At 39.3% G+C, this 21,575-nt stretch overlaps 1 long non-coding RNA gene across 1 annotated transcript in view; it reads right to left on the bottom strand.

Annotated features, from left to right (window-relative positions):
* Nucleotides 1-21,575, bottom strand: part of LOC123384914 — a 37,911-nt gene that overhangs the window by 1,517 nt on the left and 14,819 nt on the right. The gene's annotated exons all lie outside the window — the stretch shown is intronic.

Raw genomic sequence — 21,575 nt, 5'->3', positions numbered from 1 at the left:
TCACCACTATTTCCAGAACTTTTGCAACACCCCAAAAGTAAACCCCATACCCAATAAGTAAATAGTCACTCCCTACTCCCCAGCCCCCCAGCCCCAGGCAACCATTAATCTGCTCTCCGTCTCAACGCACTTGCCTATTCTTGGGTATTTCATATACATGGAATTATACACCATGTGGCTTTCTGCAGGCTTTCCTTCACTTAGCTAAGGAAGAATCTTAGAAGGTGAAATTGGAAAATAGAATGTATTTTGTGATATAAACATTTTGAGGTATCTGTAAAAACACATCAACTTTCTATTTAATTATTTTACCAAGGTTTAGGGAACTCATCTGTGACCCATCTCCCCCAGACATTGCCCCAGACATTATGTTATTCTTTCTTTCCATGGAGGTTTGAAGCAGCCAAACACAAGCTAGCATCAGGCCAGTGTGCAGAATGTGAGGACACCTCAGAGGGCTCATTTCACCCCCATCAGAGAGGCCTTCCTTCTCTGCAAGTGACCTGGCAAAACCACGGGAGTCAGAAGGTCATACAGCCCTGGGGGATAAAAGGATGTTTGCCCACTGACACTTGAGGTCTTGATGAAAATAAAAGCAAGCACATCTCTGGCTGCAAAGTAAATTATTCACGGGCTTTATTTAAAAAGAAAGCATTTATAGAAAAAAAAATGGACATCACTTGAATTCCAAAAATCATTTCCAAAAAAAGAACATTTTTAATCAAATGTGAGTGAGAGAGACTGCATTCGCAGTTCACACAGCACAGCTACTGAACTATCAAAGGATCCCAGGTTTGCTGAGATACTGATTTCTACAATGTGGGTGATTTGAAAGGATACACAGCTTTACTGGGAATGTGCTGTGCAGATGGCCAGCCCAGACTACGAGTCTGCTAAGTTTGATGGGAAACGAGCCGTTTGGCAACCCCCCAGTCTAAAGGGTCTGAGAATGGCATGCCAGAAGGGCCTGGGCCGCAGGAGTTGTTCTAAAACCCTAAGCCCTGGAGGCCCCACTTGCGGGTTTCAGCCTGTGTCACAGATTTTATGTGCTGCGAGCTTTCACAGCTTCATTTGGCGTAACCAACGTACCTAAGCAGCATCTTTACTTTCTCAGCTCTTCCTTTTTACTCATCTCCTATTTTTATTAATAACCAGACACAAAGAGGCTACCAATATTTTTAGTGCTGATTTCTACCCTGTTACTACTTATATTTTTGCCAAGATCAAAGTCTAGATTCATCTTCAAATCAGTTCATGTTGTTTTCCTGCTTCTATTTCAAAATATGGACCACATAGTCTTTATAATCTTATTTCATGATGTCTAGCTTAGATTTAATCATATACACAAGCTTCAGTAGCTCACTAAACAATGTGAGGATAAAGGAAGATGTAGGCCTAGTCTGAGCATGAAAGCTTTTATACTTTTCTCCTTCTTTTCAGTAGTTTCTGAGGTTTGTAAATGAACAGATTGAACCCTGGTTAAAAGTTCACAATTCCTTTTTAAATAACATCATTTCTTTTTTTATGGGGTCCGTCCGCCCAAAATGATCCCTGTGTTACAACATAGATATTTAGTCGGTTAAGCATCTGACTTCGGCTAAAGTGATCTCGCGGTTCATGGGTTCAAGCCCTTGTGTCAGGCTTTGTGCTGATAGCATGGAGCTAGAGCCTGGTTAGAGTTCAGTGCCTCCCTCTCTCTCTGTCCCTCCTCCAATAATGATCTGTCTCTCTGTCTTTCTCTCTTTCTCTCAAAAATGAATAAACATTTTCTAAAAAGTTAAAAAAAAAATAAATAAAAAGATATGACTACCTGGGCACCTGGGTGGCTCAATTGCTTAAGTGTCTGACTCTTGATTTCAGTTCAGGTCATGATGTTGTGAGTTCGAGTCCTGTATCAGGCTCTGAGCTGATAGTGTGGAGCCTACTTGGGATTCTCTCTCTCTGTCTGTCTCTCTCTCTCTCTCCTCTCTCTCTCTCTCTCTCTCTCTCTCTCTGCCCTTCACCCCCCTCCCCCACTCTTAAAATAAATAAATATACTTAAAAATTTTTTTTAATTCAAAAGACATGACGACAAGGCCAGGTCACTGGATTTTCACAAATATACCTGAATTTATCCACAAAAATAAATATGTGCCCTTCAAATAGGTAGCAACATTCCAAGGATATTGTTATTGTTTAAAATGATTTTAGAACTCCAGTTAGGAACTGCTTTCCTTCACTCACTGAGGGGATTACTTTGAATGTCCCCAATGGTTAAAAAAAAAAAATCTTTTTCTCATCAGTATAAGTTTCATTTCCAGAAAAAAACAAGCCACTTAATAAGGCAGATGGCAATTGACTGAATAAACTGCTTTAGCCTAAAAAAAAGGGACTAAAATAGAAGACTAGCTTTTTCTTTAATATGATTCCTTACATTATTTTCAACAGTAATTTGAAAAAGGGTTCATCAAACAATAGAATGATAGCAGTATGGTGAAAGAAGTGTCTAGACCTCCAAAGCAACTCCACTGAAAAGGAGGACTTGCAATTGAATATATGGAGGGTTTTATTATTATTCTTTTAATGTTTATTTATTTTAAGAGAGAGAGATTGCAAACCGGGAGGGGCAGACAGAGAGAGACAGAAGATCTGAACCAGGCTCTGCACTGACAGCAGACAGCCCAATGAGGGGTTTGAACTCACAAACAGCAAGATCACGATCATAAGCCAAAGCCGGATGCTTAGCTGACTGAGCCACTCAGGCACCCTGGAGGGTTTTATTTTTAAGAAAAATAGGCTAGCCTTGTTTCATTTTCACAGAAACCCCATATTATTGGTGACTAGATAAGAGAGTTGGCTGTTTTTCAGCTTACTACAGGATATAATTTAACAATTCAATCTTTGGAGTGAACAAAGTACAAAACCTGAAATACCTTCATTGAACCCATGCTTTAGTGATATCTTCCAAACCAAAATGTTCATATGGATATACAATCTGGAAGTCAATAGATACACTCTGTGCAACCAATAAACATATACTGAATGTACATATGAATATTAACAAAATATTAAAAGTTAGTTCTACCCTCTAGAATTTATACTTTTGGTTTCAAAGCCTTGTTTCCAAAGCTAATTTCATTAAGCATGTTTGTTTGTGACTGGGTTGCAAGAACAGCATATACCAGAATGTCAGGCACTGTACAAATTGATTTAAACAAGTTTTGTATTTCACCCACATAGAGATATTTAATATAAATAAACCTGTGTTTTATTTTTGTATTCTTATTGATGATGAAAGGAAGAGGGAAATTATTGCACACCAGGCACCTATTATACACAAGGATTGAACATGTTACGAATTTAACCCTCTCCACATCTCTGAGCTAAATACTTTTATCCTGATTTATAGATAAAGAAACCAAGTCTTAAGGAATTTAAACAGCAGAACACTGGCACATCACTGGCAAGTGGGAAAAACAAACTCAGAATTAGCTGACCATGGTCAGAGAAAGAAGTCAAAGGTCACAGCCATTTCCCCCCACCCCAAAAAAACTGATGTTATCATTCCCCATCATCTTTTTTTTCACTAATCTCAGTAATTCTTTTGTCATACTTTTCTGCAAACTGAAATAGCGCAATTACCTCCTAATCTGGGAAAATAAAATGTTCTATGAATTTTTATCATGTTATTTATACAAGGAGCCTTTGGAAACCAGTTAAGTGCTTGAACCAGTTAAGTGTTTGGGTGGGACATATAAAAACAAAGCAAGCTAAATAAAGAATTGTTGAAGCAAATGAAGCAAGTAAAGCAAAGGAAAAAAAATCATGATCCTTAGTTCAAAAACACTAGCAGCCTTAATCATCTATAGGGGTAATAGGTTAAACATTTAACTTATGAAAAGGATAAAGAGCAGATCCTTCAAATAAAATGTAAAAGGAAATTGAGAATCAACATCAGGACGTTTCATTTGACCTTAGAGACATATTTTACTGGTGACTCTTTTAAGAGTGTTTCTGATTTGTTGTTGTTATTGTCAATGGCCTAGATTTTCTAGCTTATCTCCCAGTTTATTTTGCCTCATATAGTTTGTTCATTTTTGCCTTTTATTTTCTTGTTCAACCCCTATTGACTGACAATTTGAAAGGAAAGAAACTAAAATAAAGCACCTGGTTTGAGTAATAAATTTTTGTAATTACCCTGATGGATAACAATCCATTTCCAAAATAAATGTAAGCTCCATAATTTACTAATATTTTGTGAGGGTCTTACCTTATTTCTGCAGGGTTTCATGCTCATTGTCATCTGTCTTTACCATTCATCACCCAAACTAACACTAACTACCAAGCTCCTAGAAGGGGTTAAACCTGAAGTGGCTGATGTTTTGACAGTGATATGTTAAAGGAAGGAAGGAAGGAAGGAAGGAAGGAAGGAAGGAAGGAAGGAAGGAAGGGAAGGAGGGAGGGAGGGAGGGAGGGAGGGAGGGAGGGAGGGAGGGAGGAGAAAGAAAGAAAGAAAGAAAGAAAGAAAGAAAGAAAGAAAGAAAGAAAGAAAGAAAGAAAGAAAGAAAGAAAGAAAAAATGTCTTATTCAGAAATTTAGACTGGTGAATATTTTATCTGAGTTCTCAAAATCTCAAAATTACTTGCCCAATGCTGCTGTTTTTGGTTTGTTTTCTATAAGCCTCTGTCTGGCTTCATGCTTAAAAGGATATTCAGAAACTTGTGTGCATTGCTCATCTTAAATTGACATCTTACGAAGCTGAGCTGAGTACAGAATTTTCTTTCACTTCAAAGGACATACCACAGGGTACAGAGAAAGAAGGGTTGGGTCCTTCCAGCCAAACATTGCCCTCTGGCACTCACACTCAACTCCCCCGGGATGGAAGAGGGCAAACTCTGGCCCCAGTAGCCCTAGGTAACTTTTCCCACAACCCTGACTCATAAATATTGACGTTTGGGAAAAACAAGCGCAGAAAAGAAAAAAGAGCTCTACCTCCCCCCCCCAAAAAAGTTGTTTTCAAGTTGAAATGTTCATATATTTTCTAAAGCTTGATTAATATCAAAGATATTGATATAATTTTTAAAAATACCTCATCTTAACATCTTAAAATATAGTTTCATCCATCAACAACTAAAGAACATAGGAAACAAAATTTTTAACAGCGTTTTAAAATTTATTTTTCCATCAGGAAAATAGTTTATCAGGACTGAGTCGATGCAATTTTTCTAAAAGTAACTATAACAATGTTCTCAGAGAACATCTTTTCTGCTGAATACCAATTTTTAAATCATAGTGAATTTAAAATTCTTTATTTTCAGCAAGATATTTTTTTTCCTTTTAAATATTTGTCTCCACCTCTCTGTGCTTCAAAAAACGGAAATACTATAGTTAACTAAGACCTCTGAGAATTCTTCACAGACCCTAGGCCTGTTTGTTTCCATTGTGGAACTACAGCGCAACCTGGTGGTGTATGTCTGTAAATGGCCAAAATTACAAACCAAAATAGAGAATGCCTAGTGTTTAGCTTTTAAAAAATAAAGTATTGGGGAAAACAATGTGGAATGGCTCTCTTAAATCATAATTGTGGATAGATGTCCTTATAGTTTCTAAAATAATATACCGTAATAATGGTTACTGATGAGTCATTGATATAAATTGACACAATTTTGTTTTAATTTTTTTTGTTTATTTATTTCTGAGACAGAGAGAGACAGAGCATGAGAGGGGGAGGGGCAGAGAGAGAGGGAGACCCAGAATCCGAAGCAGGCTCCAGGCTCCGAGCTGTCAGCATAGAGCCTGACGCGTGGCTCAAACTCACAAACTGTGAGATCATGACCTGATCCGAAGTCGGTCACTCAACCGACTGAGCCACCCAGGCGCCCCGACACAATTTTTAACATTCATATTTTTTCACAATAATCTCCCTTTTTATGACTTTTCCAATTTTCTGAACACTGTTTCAAATGCATTTAAGGGGAAAAATATCTTTAATAAGTGGCAAAGTAAACTAATATTTTACCAGCCCTGGTAGGATTCTTTTCTGCTTTGTGCCACAAGTACAATAAGCACCATCAAAAGACCAAAATAGAAAGATGCACTTGTCATAAGATTTTTCCCGAGCTGTCAAATTTTAGCTAACAACAAGTTAATTAGGCTCATTTCCATTCTTAAAAAAGAAATGTGTTTTTTATATTTTTCCCCTAAAAGCAAAGACAATTGTATATGCCTTTCTTTAACAGCTAACAACACCATTGATGTAAAACCTTGCAGACAAAATGGTGATTCACAATAACTATAATAGTTTATTATGTGTTCTTAGGACTTTACATCCAATCTCTTATCTAATCCTTTCAACAACTCTATCGAATTAAGATCAGTCTCACCCTCTCACAGAGTATTAACACTAAGGCTTAGGGAGATAAAACAGCTTATTCAAGGTCACTCAGCTAATGAGTGACAGAAGGGACTGAACTCTTCAAAGCCCATATTCAGGCTTTGGCACATAGAAGGCCCTCAATAAATGTTGATTGACTCAGTGAATATATGTACCTGTTGCAGGATAGGAAAAGTTAGCCTGGACTAAATCCAGTCTTTTGACTCTCCATCCAGTAATTTTTCCAGTAAAGTTTAGACATACTTCGACTTTTCTCTTGCATCTACATGTAGTTATACTCTTCTGAGCCTGCAAAGTGGCTTCTATTTTCCAGAAAAACACAAAGAAGCAATACCAGGCCAGAGTCACCTGAGTCTCACATCTAAGCTGTTTTATTCATGAGGTACTAACAGCATCTTTATAATTTTTGTGCCATAGATCCCTTTGGAAGTCCAGTGAGGCTCCTGGGACCCGTCCCAAAATAATCTTAATAAATATATTAAAAGGGAAATCAACTGTTTAAAATAATATTTTCAGGGGCACAGGGGTGGCTCAGTCGGTTGAGCATCTGACTTCGGCTCAGGTCATGATCTCATGGTTCGTGAGTTCAAGCTCCACATTAGGCTGTGTTCTGACAGCCTGTCAGCGCAGAGATCAGATCCTCTGTCCCCCTCTCTCTGCCACTCCCTCGCTTGCACTCTCCCAAAAATAAATAAATAGTTTAAAAATTAAAATAAAATGTTTTCAAATATTTTTTAAAAAACTAATTTGTAATATATGTACTCATGAATCCATTCAATAATGAAAATAGCACTAGTGGTGGATTTAATAACTACCTTATTGATATAAATGGTATTTTGAGATATCTGTAACTACTGTAATAAATTAATTATCTGTGACTTCTATTGGTAAGAGAGATATTGTTATATTAATAAGATATCTGATAAAGGGCTAGTATCCAAAATCTATAGAGAACTTAGCAAACTCAACACCCAAAAAACAAATAGTCCAGTTAACATATGGGCAGAAGACATGAATAGATACTTTTCCAAAGAAGGCATCCAGGTGGCTAACAGGCATATGAAAAGATGCTCAACATCACTCATCATCAGGAAATATGAACCAAAACCATGATGAGATACCACCTCACATATGTCAGAATGGCTAAATTTAACAACAGGTGTTGGGGAGGATGTGGAGAAAGCGGAACCCTCTTGAACGGTTGGTGGGAATGAAAACTGGTGCAGCCACTCTGGAGAACAGTATGGAGGTTCCTCAAAAAGTTAAAAATAGAACTACCATAGGATCCAGCAGTTGTACTATGAGGTGTTTACCCAAAGGATACAAAAACACAGATTCGAAGGACTACATGAACCCCAATGTTTATAGCAGCATCATCAACTATAGCCAAGCTATGGAGAGAGCCCTAATGTCCATTGACTGATGAATGGATAAAGAAGTTGTAGTATATATATACAATGGAGTATTACTCAGCAAACAAAAAGAATGAAGTCTTGACATCTGCAAAGACATGGATGGAGCTAGAGTGTATTATGCTAAGTGAAATAGTCAGAGAAAGACAAATGCCATATGATTTCACTAATATGTGGAATTTAAGAAACAAAACAGGGCAACTGGGTGGCTCTGTTGGTTAAGCCTCTGACTCTTGGTTTCAGCTTAGGTCATGATCTCACAATTTTATGGGTTCCAGCCCAGCATTGGGCTCTATGCTGACAGTGTGGAACCTCATTGGTATTCTCTCTCTCCCTCTCTCTCTCTCTGCCCCTCCCCTGCTCACACTGTCTGTCTCTCTGAAAAATAGGTAAACTTAAAGAAAAATAGATGAACATATGGGGGGGAGGGAAAGAAACCATGAGAGACTCTTTTTAAATTATTTTAAAAAGTTTATTTATTTTTGAGAGAGAACATGTGTGTGTGCACGAGTGGGGGAGGAGCAGAGAGGGGGGGGGAGAGAGAGAGAGAGAGAGAGAGAGAGAGAGAGAGAGAATCACAAGCAGGCTCCACACTGACAGCAGGGAGTCCTACACAGGATGCAAACTCACAACCCCAGGACTGAATCATGACCTGAGCCAAAATCAGGAGTCAGACCGACAGAGCCACCCAGGTGCCTGAAATCAGTCTAATCTTAAGAGTTACCTGTAGGGGTGCCTCGCCTGGGTGGCTCAGTCAGTTAAGCATCCAACTTCGGCTCAGGTCATGATTCCCCGGTTCATGGGTTCAAGTCCCTGGAGCCTGCTTTGGATTGTGGGTCTCCCCCTCTGCCTGCTCCTCCCCCACTCACTCTGTGTGTGTCTCTCTCTCTCTCAAAAATAAATTTAAAAAAAAAACACTTAAACATTAAAAAAAAGAATTACCTGTAGACAAGTCTTTTCAAAAACTAAATTATAAAACAATTTTTAAATTTGAAAAATTCAGTACATATACTTATTTACATTTATATATATTCTCTTGATTACTATGTGAGATATGTACTTTACTATGGTCTGAGGCGAGTCTCCAAAAATAAGCATGCCTGGGTTCTGGGAAGGTATTAAAACACCCTTGCCTTAATCTTATGACATTAATCAGTAAATAGTTATTGACTGCCGATAATAATAATTGCATTTGATTTAGCAAATATTTGTTGAACAGCTACTATGTACCACATACTCTTCTGGAAGTGTTAGGAAATTAGTAAAAAAAAAATGAATAATTTTGTATCATTTGTGTAGCACTTTATAATCTTCGAAGCAGGTCTATATACATCCTTCATTCAAGCTTAATTACAACACTGAGAGAGAGGTAAGCAAAGTATGGAGACTTATTCATTAATTCTTTATTTCCACAATAAATGCTACTCCAAACACATGGTGGATACTCAATAAATGCAGACACTGTGTGCTCTGTTCTTATTCCTTAAGCCCCTGAATTAGAACACTCAATTAAATTTGAATTTCAGGTAAACAACAAGCTATTTAATATAAATTTGTCCCATGCAATACTGTCACATACACTATATTCATTTAGTGGGGCAACCATAACAAAGTACTAAAGACTGGGTGACTTAAACAACAGAAATTTATTTTCTCAGAGTTCTGGAGGCTAAAGTGTCAGTAAAGTGGGTCTCTTCTGAATCCTCTCCTTGGCTTGCAGATGCCTGTTTTCTGATGGTGTCCTCACAGGGTCTTCCTTCTATACCTGCCTGTATCCTAATCTCCTCTTCTTATAAGACACCAAGCATATTAGATTAGGGGGCCCATCCTAGCAAACTCATTTTCTCTTATTTCCCTGTTTAAAGGCTCTGTCTCCAAACACTGTTGCAATCTGAGGTACTAAGGGTTAGGACTCCAACATACAAATTTTGGGGGGACATAAGTTAGCCCATAACACAGACTAAAACATTCTCAATTATTTATCTGAAATTGAAATTTGACTGGGCATCCTGTATTTTTATTTGCTAAATCTGGCAAACCTACCTTGTAATTCTCTGGATTTCTCTGCCTCAGAGCTCTCTCCACTGCCGAAACTCAACCATGGGGAGAAACAGGCCAGAAGTGTAGGGAAGTTAAGCATAGTGTGAGCTGCCAGGAATCACCAGCTTTCTCTCTCTCTCTCTCTCTCTCTCTCTCTCTCTCTCTCTCTCTCTCAGAGATAATTCTGAGCTACAAAGTCTCCCAGAGATTCTCAGTAGGTTAGCATCCCAGCTGCCCATTAACACACTGCACTGGCTTCCTTCCCTTCTCTAACTCTCCTTCTCTGAGAAGTAAGGGAGATGATTCATTTTCAGAAACACCAAATAAAAGCTGTGCTGTCTAGTGGTTTACAACGTATTGGAAATGTGTACAAACCCTCACCCCCCCCCCCCCCCCACACACACACACACACACACACACACACACACACACACACACACAATGGAGTCCCAAACCCTTAGACACTTCACTTCCTGGTTTTCCCCCCCATCACTTTCCCAGGCTTATTTTCCTGGGCTTTGCAATGAGCATGTGCCAAAGAACAAAGAGAGACTGAAAATCTGTCACCTCAAGAAATGTACATTTGTTCCACTCAGACTACTTTTTACCTTACATGGGCATCGATGATACCCCAGAAAGGCTGTAACCTCTGTAGTGACAGCCAATGAGGAATCAGAGGAGGGACTTTCACACGAGGAGATAAACTGCCTCCAGTGTGCCTGTCCATCAGACACCTGCTCTCGCGCTTCACTGCGCTCTGAGTCTCTGAGCCTCTCCTTTGACTGGGTCAGTGGGCTCACTTCTCAAACCTTCCCACTCCCCTTCTTCACTTCCTGGAGTCGTCTCCCAAAGAAATCTTCATATTTACATCTTTGTCTCAGCATCTGCTTCTGAGAGAACTCAACCAAAATGCTTATTGAACTAAATCCTCATTTTCAGATGAGAACTTTGGGGAGGATAGCAGATGTTGACGAGCATGGGGACGGATAATGCTGGGCCTTCTTTCCTTTATTTAGCACTGCCTCAAGTACCAATCATTAAAGTCCTGTCCTGTACCAGGCTCTGGTAGAGTCCCTTTACAGTAGCTTAGTTAATCCTTTCAACTACTCTGCATGGTAGCTACCTATTGTCAAATTGCAAATGGGGAAGTGGATGCTCAGAGAGATTTTCTGAAGTCGCATGGCCATGGCGACTGTCTTTTCCTTTGCTTAAGTGAGTTGAGAATACATACGATCTACATTTGAATAGCTAACTGCAAACACAAGACAGTGGGTGGAAGTGTATGACAGGTAGCTCAGAGAGGAAGTCCTACCGGAGTCCAAAGAGGGATGAGGGTGAACAGCAGGGAAATCTTCACACAGGAGATGGGACCTGGGCTGCGTCTTAGCACATAGGTTAGCTTCAGCTGTGAGAGGAAGAGCAGGGAGAGCGTTCTGGGGTGGATGGGCTCAGCGCAGAAGCAGCACTGGGCAGGTGTGCTGTGACTGCAAACACACGGATGGCCTGAGGATATAGGATGTAGGGGACAAGGCCTTATTGTAGAGGCCTGGGAATGCCAGGTAAGAAATATGGAGTTCTTCTAAAGGCTGACATGGAGCAAATGAAGGTCGTTAAAAGAAGAAAATTGACATGATCAAAAGAAGATTTTATCATGTCATCTGGGAGTAGCAGGCGGGCTAGCTTGAAACAGAAAGACTATCTAGTAGACCCCTGACAGTTCATGCCTATGATAATAAAGACCTCAATAAGAATAATAAACAGGAAGGTACAGACAGCGCTACAAGGAAGGAATTATCAAATCTGAGTCATGGAAGGGCCAGGGAGAAAAAGAATAACGAAAATTCCTTTACTGCACCAGGGTATGGGGGAAATGGCACCTGAACAAGAAACTGGGAAGTTAGGTATAAGAGGATAAGCAAACCAGCTCACTCAGGGTATGATCATTTCTCTAAAAAGTATACTCTAAGATTTTCTGAATGATCTGGAATTTTGACTATGTCCCCAGCTACACAAAAGTAACTCAAACCTATGGGTGAGGCACTTATCTCTTCTCTATCCTCCCTATTCCACCCATAACCTTGCCTAGCACCTAAGACCACAATCAGTCAGTTGTTAACTGTAGAGGACATCTGTTGTTTCTGTTTGCCCAATATCACTCCACCCCCCTCCCCATTCATCTGGTAATGGCATTTGTCTTCCCACTAAAAGACTCATTCCATGCTGTACAGGAGGGCCTGAATGCCACCCCCCCCCCCCGCCGCCCCCTACCTCACTCCACCTCACCCAACCCCACCCATCCCTAGCCCAGCTACAAAAACAAGCACATAGCCCAGACCTGGCCAATTAGACCACCCTGTACCCGCTCCACAGCACAGGTTCAGGAACAGGCATGTGGCTGGAGCCAAGCCAATCATTAATTATAATTGTTATTAAGAAATAATAAGGAATTAGGGCACCTGGGTGGCTCTGTTAAGTGTTCGACTCTTGATTTCAGTTCAGGTCATGATCTCAGAGTTGTGAGATTGAGCAAGGCATAGAGACTGCTTGTGATTCTTTCTCTGTCTGTCTGTCTGTCTGTCTCTCTCTCTCTCTGTCCTCCCCTGTGCCCTTTTGCTCTCTCTCACTGAAAGAAAGAAAGAAAGAAAGAAAGAAAGAAAGAAAGAAAGAAAGAAAGAAAGAAAGAAAGAAAAGGAAAGAAAATACTTCTTTCTGCTACAATTAAGGTCCATAGTAGGAGTTCAGAGTTAAAAATTAAGGGTTAAAGATCAAAGGATGAGAGGAGGTCTAGGAAAGAGATAAGAGAAGCAGAGTCTCAGCAAAATTGTTTGGACCCCTGGGTCCAGCCATATCTGAAGTTAGCTGAACTTCTGAACTTTCCAACTACATCAACAAATTCTCTTTTTTTGCTTTGAGAAGAAGAAATTAGATTTCAATCACTTACTACCAAAAAAAAGTTTGGGGCGCCTGGGTGGCTCAGTCAGTTGAGCCTCCGACTGCGGCTCAGGTCATGATCTCCCGGTTTGTGAGTTCGAGCCCTACATCAGGCTCTGTGCTGACAGCTCAGAGCCTGGAGCCTGTTTCAGATTCTGTGTCTCCCTCTCTCTGTCCCTTCCCCGTTCATGCTCTGTCTCTCTCTGTCTCTCAAAGATGAATAAACGTTAAAAAATTTTTTTAATAAAAAAAAATTTTATATCGTTAATTTTACTTACTAGCTTTTTACTAAAATGTGTCCTGCCTGTGGCAACAGCCCACATCATCTTAGAGATCATTTTATTGAAGTTTCTTCATTGGCCACCCTAGGTGTGTTATTCTTCCTCTCAACACTGCCTCCCACACCTAGTTATTTGCATTTACTTTGAAGAACATTTAAAAGTTCTAGCAGCACACCCTCCCACATGTGACCACTAAGAAAGGAGGATCTCCAGAAAAGTTTCCAAAAAGAGGAAAGCAGCAATGGCTCAGTCCAGGTAACAACTGTAGCCCTAGCCAACACCTTGATTTCAGCCCAGCAAATTCCTGAGCAGAGAATCCAGCCATCTGAACTATCAGAAGTGTGAGATAATCAACCTGGATTAGTGTATACCACTAACTTTCTGGTAATTTGTTACCCTGCAATAGAAAACTGACATCTGCCAGGCACAACAACTTTTCCTTCACCTTGGAAGAGGTAACTTAAAATGTCCTAAATGACTAGGACCTTAGAAAACTGAAATGGAGACATATGGGCAGATTCCAATGAAGCTGGGTAGCTGGAACACCTATATTCTTTTTTTGTTTTAAGTTTGTTTGTTTGTTTGTTTGTTTGTTTATTTTTGAGAGAGACAGAGAACATAAGCAGGGGAGAGGCAGAGAGAGAAAGGGAGACACAGAATCCAAAACAGGCTCCAAGCTCTGAGCTGTCAGCACAGAGCCCAATGTGGGGCTTGAACCCAGGAATCACGAGATCATGACCTGAGCTGAAGTCGGACACTTAACCAATTGAGTCACCCAGGTGCCCCAGGAACACCTATATATTCTGTTGAGCCTTCTTTGCCAAGAGAAGCAGTTCTTCCAACTCTGCTTAAAGAGGTTATGGTTTCCCTCTGCCTGAAGAACTTTCCTGGCATACCGCAGAGGAGGTGTCTAGAGGCTGAAGGGGGTTGGAACTTTGAGCTGCAGCCTCAGACACAAAGACAATAGCCTTACAAAAACTGTTTAACCAGCTCCCACAATTGAATAAGGTCAAATCTTTGTTACATGCGTGTGTGTGTGTGTGTGTGTGTGTGTGTGTGTGTGTGTCCTGGTGTTTCTGCTTCTCTGGTTGAATCCATAGTGATGAAGGAAAGGTCATTGTCACTAATTTCATGTTCAAGGTATATTCTCTTTGCCCCAGGTCCTAGTGTCCTCCTAGTTTACCTTCCTCAAAGTGTTATTACCTACATCTCTGGAAGAGGCAAAATCATACCTATATTCCTCAATTTGGCTCAAGGGGTTCAGGACATATCAGGCTATCTTAATAAAATCACCATGACTTATCATCAACCCATTGTTTACATATAAAAAAGAATGATGTGAGAAAACTTATAAGATTTTTGCTTCAAAAACTATAATTTTTTCAAAAGTGTTACCTTGATATTTCTCTTTATTCTGTGGGGGTTTTTTTGTTTGTTTGTTTAAGGAATGTGAAAAAATCTAAAAAAAAAAAAAGATATCCTTTTGGTTTATATGCAAGAGAAAGAAAAATAAACTGGCTGTAGCAATCAGGCTTCAATAAGAGAAACAGAGCCACTAGCATATTATGGGAATAAGAGATTTATTAGAGGAAATAGACCACACACTAATGTGGGAGCAGCTGAGAAAGTGAAGGTCAAAGGACTTGAGAAAGAGTCACTAACTAGTTCTCGAAAAGCACTGGCATGAGTGGGTAAGTTGGAGCTTGCAGGGAAATCTGAGAGGCAACTGCACCCAGCTGCTTCAGGGATCGTGAAGGGGGAAGATGTTCCCTCTGTAGAGCTAACAGCCTGCTTTGGGTGAGCAGGTCCAGCAGTTGGAAACCGGACAGTATGGAGGAGAACAAGAATCAGGCGGGACCCAGGGCACCTCTGCGTCTGTCTGTCTCACCAGGATGGCCTACTGAAAATAATGGTCTTTGCTTCTCTTCAAATTTCCAAATCTCTTGGAAGTTCCTCTTTGACCAACTCTCACTGAAAACTGGACACAGATGAGGACTCTGGGAAATGTAATTCCTAGCTTAACAAGAAGGCACAGCATCATCCAGCACACTAGCTAGGAAAAAAGAGGAATTTATTGAACCTAGGGTTCCTCAAAGAACTGAAGACAGGAATGAGATTAGGTCTCAGGAATACTCGAAAACAGGAACTCAAACACCATCACTTCTCTCAGTGTCTTGTCTCCCTTGTGGCACCTCCTTCCCTGCTTCTTTATCTGCTTCTCCACAGACTGACTTGTCCTGCAGGAAACCCGTGCCAACTGCTGACAACTCCTGAGTTTTCTTTCTTACTGTTTCTTCAAATGTATTAACTGGAGAGACTCTCCTAGCTCTATCTCTTGGTGCCTCATCCAAGACATGCTGGGAAAGGACTCATTGGCCAGTGGACTGGGTCATGTTATAATATCGCTGCTCCTGCTTTACCATGTGGATGGAGAAGGAAGAAGTTTCCAGAGGAAAGTAGAGTATTTTGAGCAAAACAGCTCACAGGTATCCACTGCATGGGGAAGTACTTATAATATAACAGGCTCTATGCTAAGAGCTTTGCACATGTTATCTCATTTAATGCTTACGTCAACCCTCTGAGGTTGCTTTCCTTCTTGTTTCCATTTTACAGATAAGGAAATTGAGGCTCAGAGAGATTATATCTTATGAAAAGTCCTAGAACTCATAAGTTGTAAGATTGGTCTGCACTCCAAATACCACACCAGTGGCTTCCAATGTGTCAAGGAGCCCCAGCAGCTTTATTTGAATGTCATTATGTGATGGGCTTTCCCCCAAGACTGCATTTCAACAAAACTTACCATTTGTTTAACGTTCTTAAAAAACCACTATGCCATATTGTACTACCTTTCTTTCCCATTTCACAAGTAGAAGAGATGCAAAATGAGGACCTACAATACACATCTAAAGAAAAGTTCTGACTCTTGGTACAGAGTTCTTTTTCCTATTCCACATAGCTTCTGCACTCTTGATCATCCACTGCAGTAAATACAATAAAAGCTACTTTTAATTTCTTGTAGCAAGAGAAAAGCTGTGTTCACTCTCAAGTTCATTTAGTTTAGCATAATCAAAATAAAACCCACACTTGATATAATCACATAAATTGCTACTGACACTACTTCAGACTCAAGAACCTTCTAACGCAGATAAATATCAAAGCAAAATGGAACAATAGCTTGAAAGTTCATTGTTTGTTTTCCTTCCAGAATTTCATTATCAACAATAACTAATAAATATTGAGCATGCTATTATAAAATACTTACCAGGCATAATAGAAAAAATTGAGTGTGTAAAACACAGCCCTAGCCCTTTTTTTATTTAAATTCCAGTTAGTTAACACAGTGTAATATTAATTTCAGGGGTACAATATAGTGATTCATCACTTCTATACAACAGCTGGTGCTCATCACAACAAGTGCACTCTTTAATCCCATCCCCCCACCTACCTCCCCTCTGGTAACTATTAATTTGTTCTCTATAGTGAAGAGTCTGTTTCTTGGTTTGCCTCTCTCCCCCTCTTTTTTACCTTTTGCCCGTTTGTTTTGTTTCTTAAATTCCATATACGGTATTTGTCCTTCTCTGATTGACTTATTTCACTTAGCATAATACTCTCTAGCTCCATCCATATTGTTGCAAATGGCAAGACTTCATTCAAATGGCTGAGTAATATTCTATTGTGTATGTGTGTGTAGATAGATAGATACACAGATAGATAGATAGACCACATCTTCTTTATCCATTCATCAATTAATAGATACTTGGGCTATTTCCATTTCCATTTCCATAATTTGGCTACTGTAGATAATGCTACTACAAACATCGGGGTGCATGTATCCCTTGAATTAGTACTTTTGTATTCTTTGGGTAAATACCTGGTAGTGTTAATTGCTGAATCATAGAGTAATTCTATTTTTAACTTTTTGAGGAACCTCCACACCATCTTCCAGAATGGCTGCACCAGTTTGCATTTCTGCCAACAGAGCAAGAGGGTCCTCCTTTTTCCACATCCTCGCCAACACCTGTTGTTTCCTTGGTGTTGTTGATTTTAGCCATTCTGACTGGTGTGAAGTGATACCTCATTGTGGTTTGGATTCATATTTACCTGATGATGAGTGATTTGAGCATCTTTTCATGTGTCTGTTGGCCATCTGTACATTTCCTTTGGAAAAATATCTATTCATGTCTTGCGCCCATTGTTTTTTGATTATTCATTTTTAGGGTGTTGAGTTTTATAAATTCTTTATATATTTTGGGTACTAACCCTTTATTAGATATGTCATTTACAAATGTCTTCTCCCATTCTGTAGGTTGCCTTTTAGCTTTGTTGATTGTTTTTCTTCACTGTGCAGAAGCTCTTTATTTTGACGAAGTCCCAAAAGTTTATTTTTGTTTTTGTTTCCCTTACCTCAGGAGACATATCTAGAAAGAAGATGCTACAGTCAATGTCAAAGAGGTTACTGCCAGTGTTCTCCTCTAGCATTTTTGTGGTTTCATTCTCTATCAAAATACCAAGAGCAGTTTTCACAGAACTAGAACAAATCCTAAAATTTGTATGGAACCACAGAAGACCCTGAATAGCCAAAGAATCTTGAAAAAGAAAATCGAAGCTGGAGGCATCACAATTCCAGACTTCAAGTTGTATTATAAAGCTATAGTGATCAAAACAGTATGGTACTGACACACAGATTAATGGAACAGAATAGAAAACCCAGAAATGAACCCACAATTATATGGTCAATTAATCTTCAAGAAAGCAGGAAAGAATATCCAACGGGAAAAAGACAGTCTCTTCAACATATGGTGTTGGGAAAACTGAACAATAGCATGCAAGAGAATGAAACTGAACGACATTCTTACAGCATACACAAAAATACATTCAAAATGGATTAAAGATCTAAAAGTCCTTTTAAATTTGGTTGAGTGGATAGAACACAAACATGGAATATAATCAACTATTTATGGTAGCCTTCTAACCACTAATGAGTGATACGGAATAGGGAGTAACACTGAAGCCTGGAACAGTCAGAAAAGGTACCTCAGGAGATATAGGAGTTGAAAGCTTGGACTTTAACACTTATTCCTACAATTCATTCATTCATTCATTCAATATTTATTGAGTTGAGCATCATGCTTAATATATGTAAGAGTAAATGGGCAATGGTATTTAGGCTGGAAAGAGGTATGAGAGAATCAGAAGAGACATTATTCCACTATCAATAGTACAATTGAAATGTGTACTCTTCACTCTCTCACCCACCAGGCACTTGTTGAGTATGTCTTGCCTTCTGAGTGCTGTGCTAGATCCCTCTTTAAATGAAGTAAAAGATAGCCCATCACTGTCTACAAAGATACAGAAAACATTTAAATAATAAGATAATTCTTTGTAAGAATAAGTGCCCAAATAGGCCTTGTTGAGGACAACTAGGACTGTAGCACAGAGTAGGCTCAAAGAAATGGCACAAGGAAAACAGTATGCACCATTCAGCTACTTACCATTCAGCTACTTGGAAGGGGCACAGCCAGTCACCCCATGGTTGTGCTCCAGGAAAAAGACATGGATCCTCTGCCACCTTGTATATTTATGGAAGTGATGAAAGGGGCAGGAATTATTCAACTGATTTGGGAAATTCAGTCTAGCTAGTACAAGAAACACCGTTTCGTGGAATGTTAATTTGCATATCAGCACCAGTTTCAAAAGAGACCTTGAAATTTATATCCCTCCTTGCTCAGCCAACTTATTGCTAGGCAGGGTTAACGTCCTTATCCAGGTGAGAAATAGTCCATCTTCTCAGCACTGTAGGAAATCAGAGTAAGGTGGGATGGGAAGATATATCCACAGATAGGACTTGAATAGGTAAGAAGAAAGGGGACTGGGCATGGCATTCTAAACAAGGGGCTAGCACAGGTGAAGGTGCAGAGACCGAAGGCAGGATGCCATGTTCCCCATAGTAATTCAAGTGCTTAGTTTAGTGGCAATTAATAATAGGTAAATATTTGTTGGCTGACTGAAAGATATTTAGGAAATCTGCAAGCCTAACACATCCCAAACTTAGCCCATAAAATAAGTGGCAAAGTCTTGGGATATATTCAAAGCCACAAGAAAAAAATAGCAACAAGTTTACCAGATTTACTGGTACATTAATTTAAATTAAAACATATATGTAGAGGGGCGCCTGGGTGGCGCAGTCGGTTAAGCGTCCGACTTCAGCCAGGTCACGATCTCACGGTCCGGGAGTTCGAGCCCCGCGTCGGGCTCTGGGCTGATGGCTCAGAGCCTGGAGCCTGTTTCCGATTCTGTGTCTCCCTCTCTCTCTGCCCCTCCCCCGTTCATGCTCTGTCTCTCTCTGTCCCAAAAATAAATAAATGTTGAAAAAAAAAATTTAAAAAACATATATGTAGATATATTTGTTTCAATTTTCCACATTATATAGGAGCGTATGTGTGTGTACATATATATATATATACATATATACACATACACATATATAACTAGATTGCAAAGTTTCAATAAATTCTTCAAACAAAACATGAGATTAAAAAAAAGAATGAAATCTTGCAATTTGCAACAACATGGATGGAGCTAGAGAGTATTATGCGAAACAAAATAAGTCATCCAGAGAAAGATAAATACCATATGATTTCACTCATATGTTGAACTTAAGAAACAAAACAAACAAGCAAAGGGAAAGGGAGAGAGAAGAAACCAAGAAACAGACTTAACTAAAGAGAACAGACTGATGGTTACCAGAGGGGTGGTGGATGGAAGGACATGGGTGAAATAGGTGATGGGGATTAAGGAGGGCACTTGTTGTGATGAGCACCAGGTGTTGTATGCAAGTGTTGAATCACTCTATTGTACACCTGAAACTAATACTACACTACATTAACTAACTGGAATTTAAATAAAAACTTAAAAACATAAAATGAGAGAAACTTCTTCCTTGTGGTAACTTCAGGTACTATCTTAGACCCCTGGGAAACATATGTTAACTCTTCTACACTATTAGGGGTACTGTATGGAAAAGCTGGAGAAGCATGAGTAATGGGTTCCTGTTAAGCAAAAGTAAAAGAAAAATGTGATGAAAATATCAGCAAAGAGGTCAGTTGTAAGATTCCTAACCTTTTCTGGAAGAAAGAGTTGTTAGTTAAGACTAAGAACATCGTTTTCTTTAAATCAGAGGTAAACTGGATTATGTAGCCTCCACAGTAATTATTATTATTATATGTATGTATATAATATATACCATTATAATATGTATTATTATATAATTTTACATATAATACAACTAATTTAAATATAAATATATATATAATAAATATGTTATTGTATTATATATAATAAATGTTATAAACAGAAATACTAGTTTATATCAACAGGCTTCCACAATAAGAAAATGTCTACCTTTATAAACCATCTTAGGGGATGGAGCGCCTGTGTGGCTCAGTCGGTTAAGCGTCGACTTCGGCTCAGGTCATGATCTCACCATCTGTGAGTTTGAGCCCCGCGTCAGGCTCTGTGCTGATAGCTCAGAGCCCGGAGCCTGCTTCAGATTCTGTGTCTCCCTCTCACTCTGACGCTCCCCTATTCATGCTCTGTTTCTCTCTGTCTCAAAAATAAATAAACATTATAAACCATCTTAGGGGAAAAATAAACAAAAACAAAACGCTGCTAGATGTAAGAATTTGTAACTGCACACACACACACACTTCCAAATTTAAAATAATCCAATTAAGAAACCACAGTCCCCTCTTAAAGCTAAAATTTTTTAAGACCATGAGTGAAGATGACAAAAGTATAGCTAATGAGATATAGGATAATAGTTCATTATTAGAAATTTTAAGGATTATCTATAAGTAGAAAGAAAACTGGACCACCAAGATTCACTTTGGTATATTTTGCATAAAATTTTACTAGTCTTCAAGTTTCAAAATTTGCTCTCACTGCCTTGCTTCACCTCTTGCAGAAAATATATGTTGCACAATTTGGGGCTCCCTGAGGTTAACTCGTATGGTCAGTTCAGTGTTGCTGTAAACTTCAGATCTGGATATTGTCCCCCATTTGCTCTTTGGAAAGATGCAGGGCACTTACTTCAGGACACCTGTCCTACTGTATTAGCTTATTAAAATTCTGGTGACGGTGTAGCTGAAAAGTCAAATGGAAAAGAATCTGAAAGTCTCAGCATCTTCCCTTCTGCTGATTTTTTAAAATGATTCTTGAGAAGAATGTTCCTATGCAGAATGACCAGGCTATGGCACCTGGAATCCCATCACTGTAAGCCCCTTCATAATCAGTGTAGATGGCCACACAGTGCATGCACCCCATAGTGATGAGAATCAATCATGAAAATGGCTGAAATAATTGGGTCAAATCTACAGCAGGCCAGTTGAGTGGTCACATAAAAATGAGGGCATATTCACAAATCATAACGGATCATACTTTCTGTGGGTAAAATAGGAGTGATGATGGTGAAGTATCAGCCAATTTCCGAAGGACACTAGCAACTAAAATGATGTAAATTATTAATATTTATATAGGTAT

This window comes from Felis catus, chromosome B1, assembly GCF_018350175.1.
Source record: "Felis catus isolate Fca126 chromosome B1, F.catus_Fca126_mat1.0, whole genome shotgun sequence".
Taxonomy (NCBI): domain Eukaryota; kingdom Metazoa; phylum Chordata; class Mammalia; order Carnivora; family Felidae; genus Felis; species Felis catus.
The sequence above is the reverse complement of the archived record's forward strand: the minus strand, read 5'-3'. Positions and strand labels throughout refer to the sequence as shown.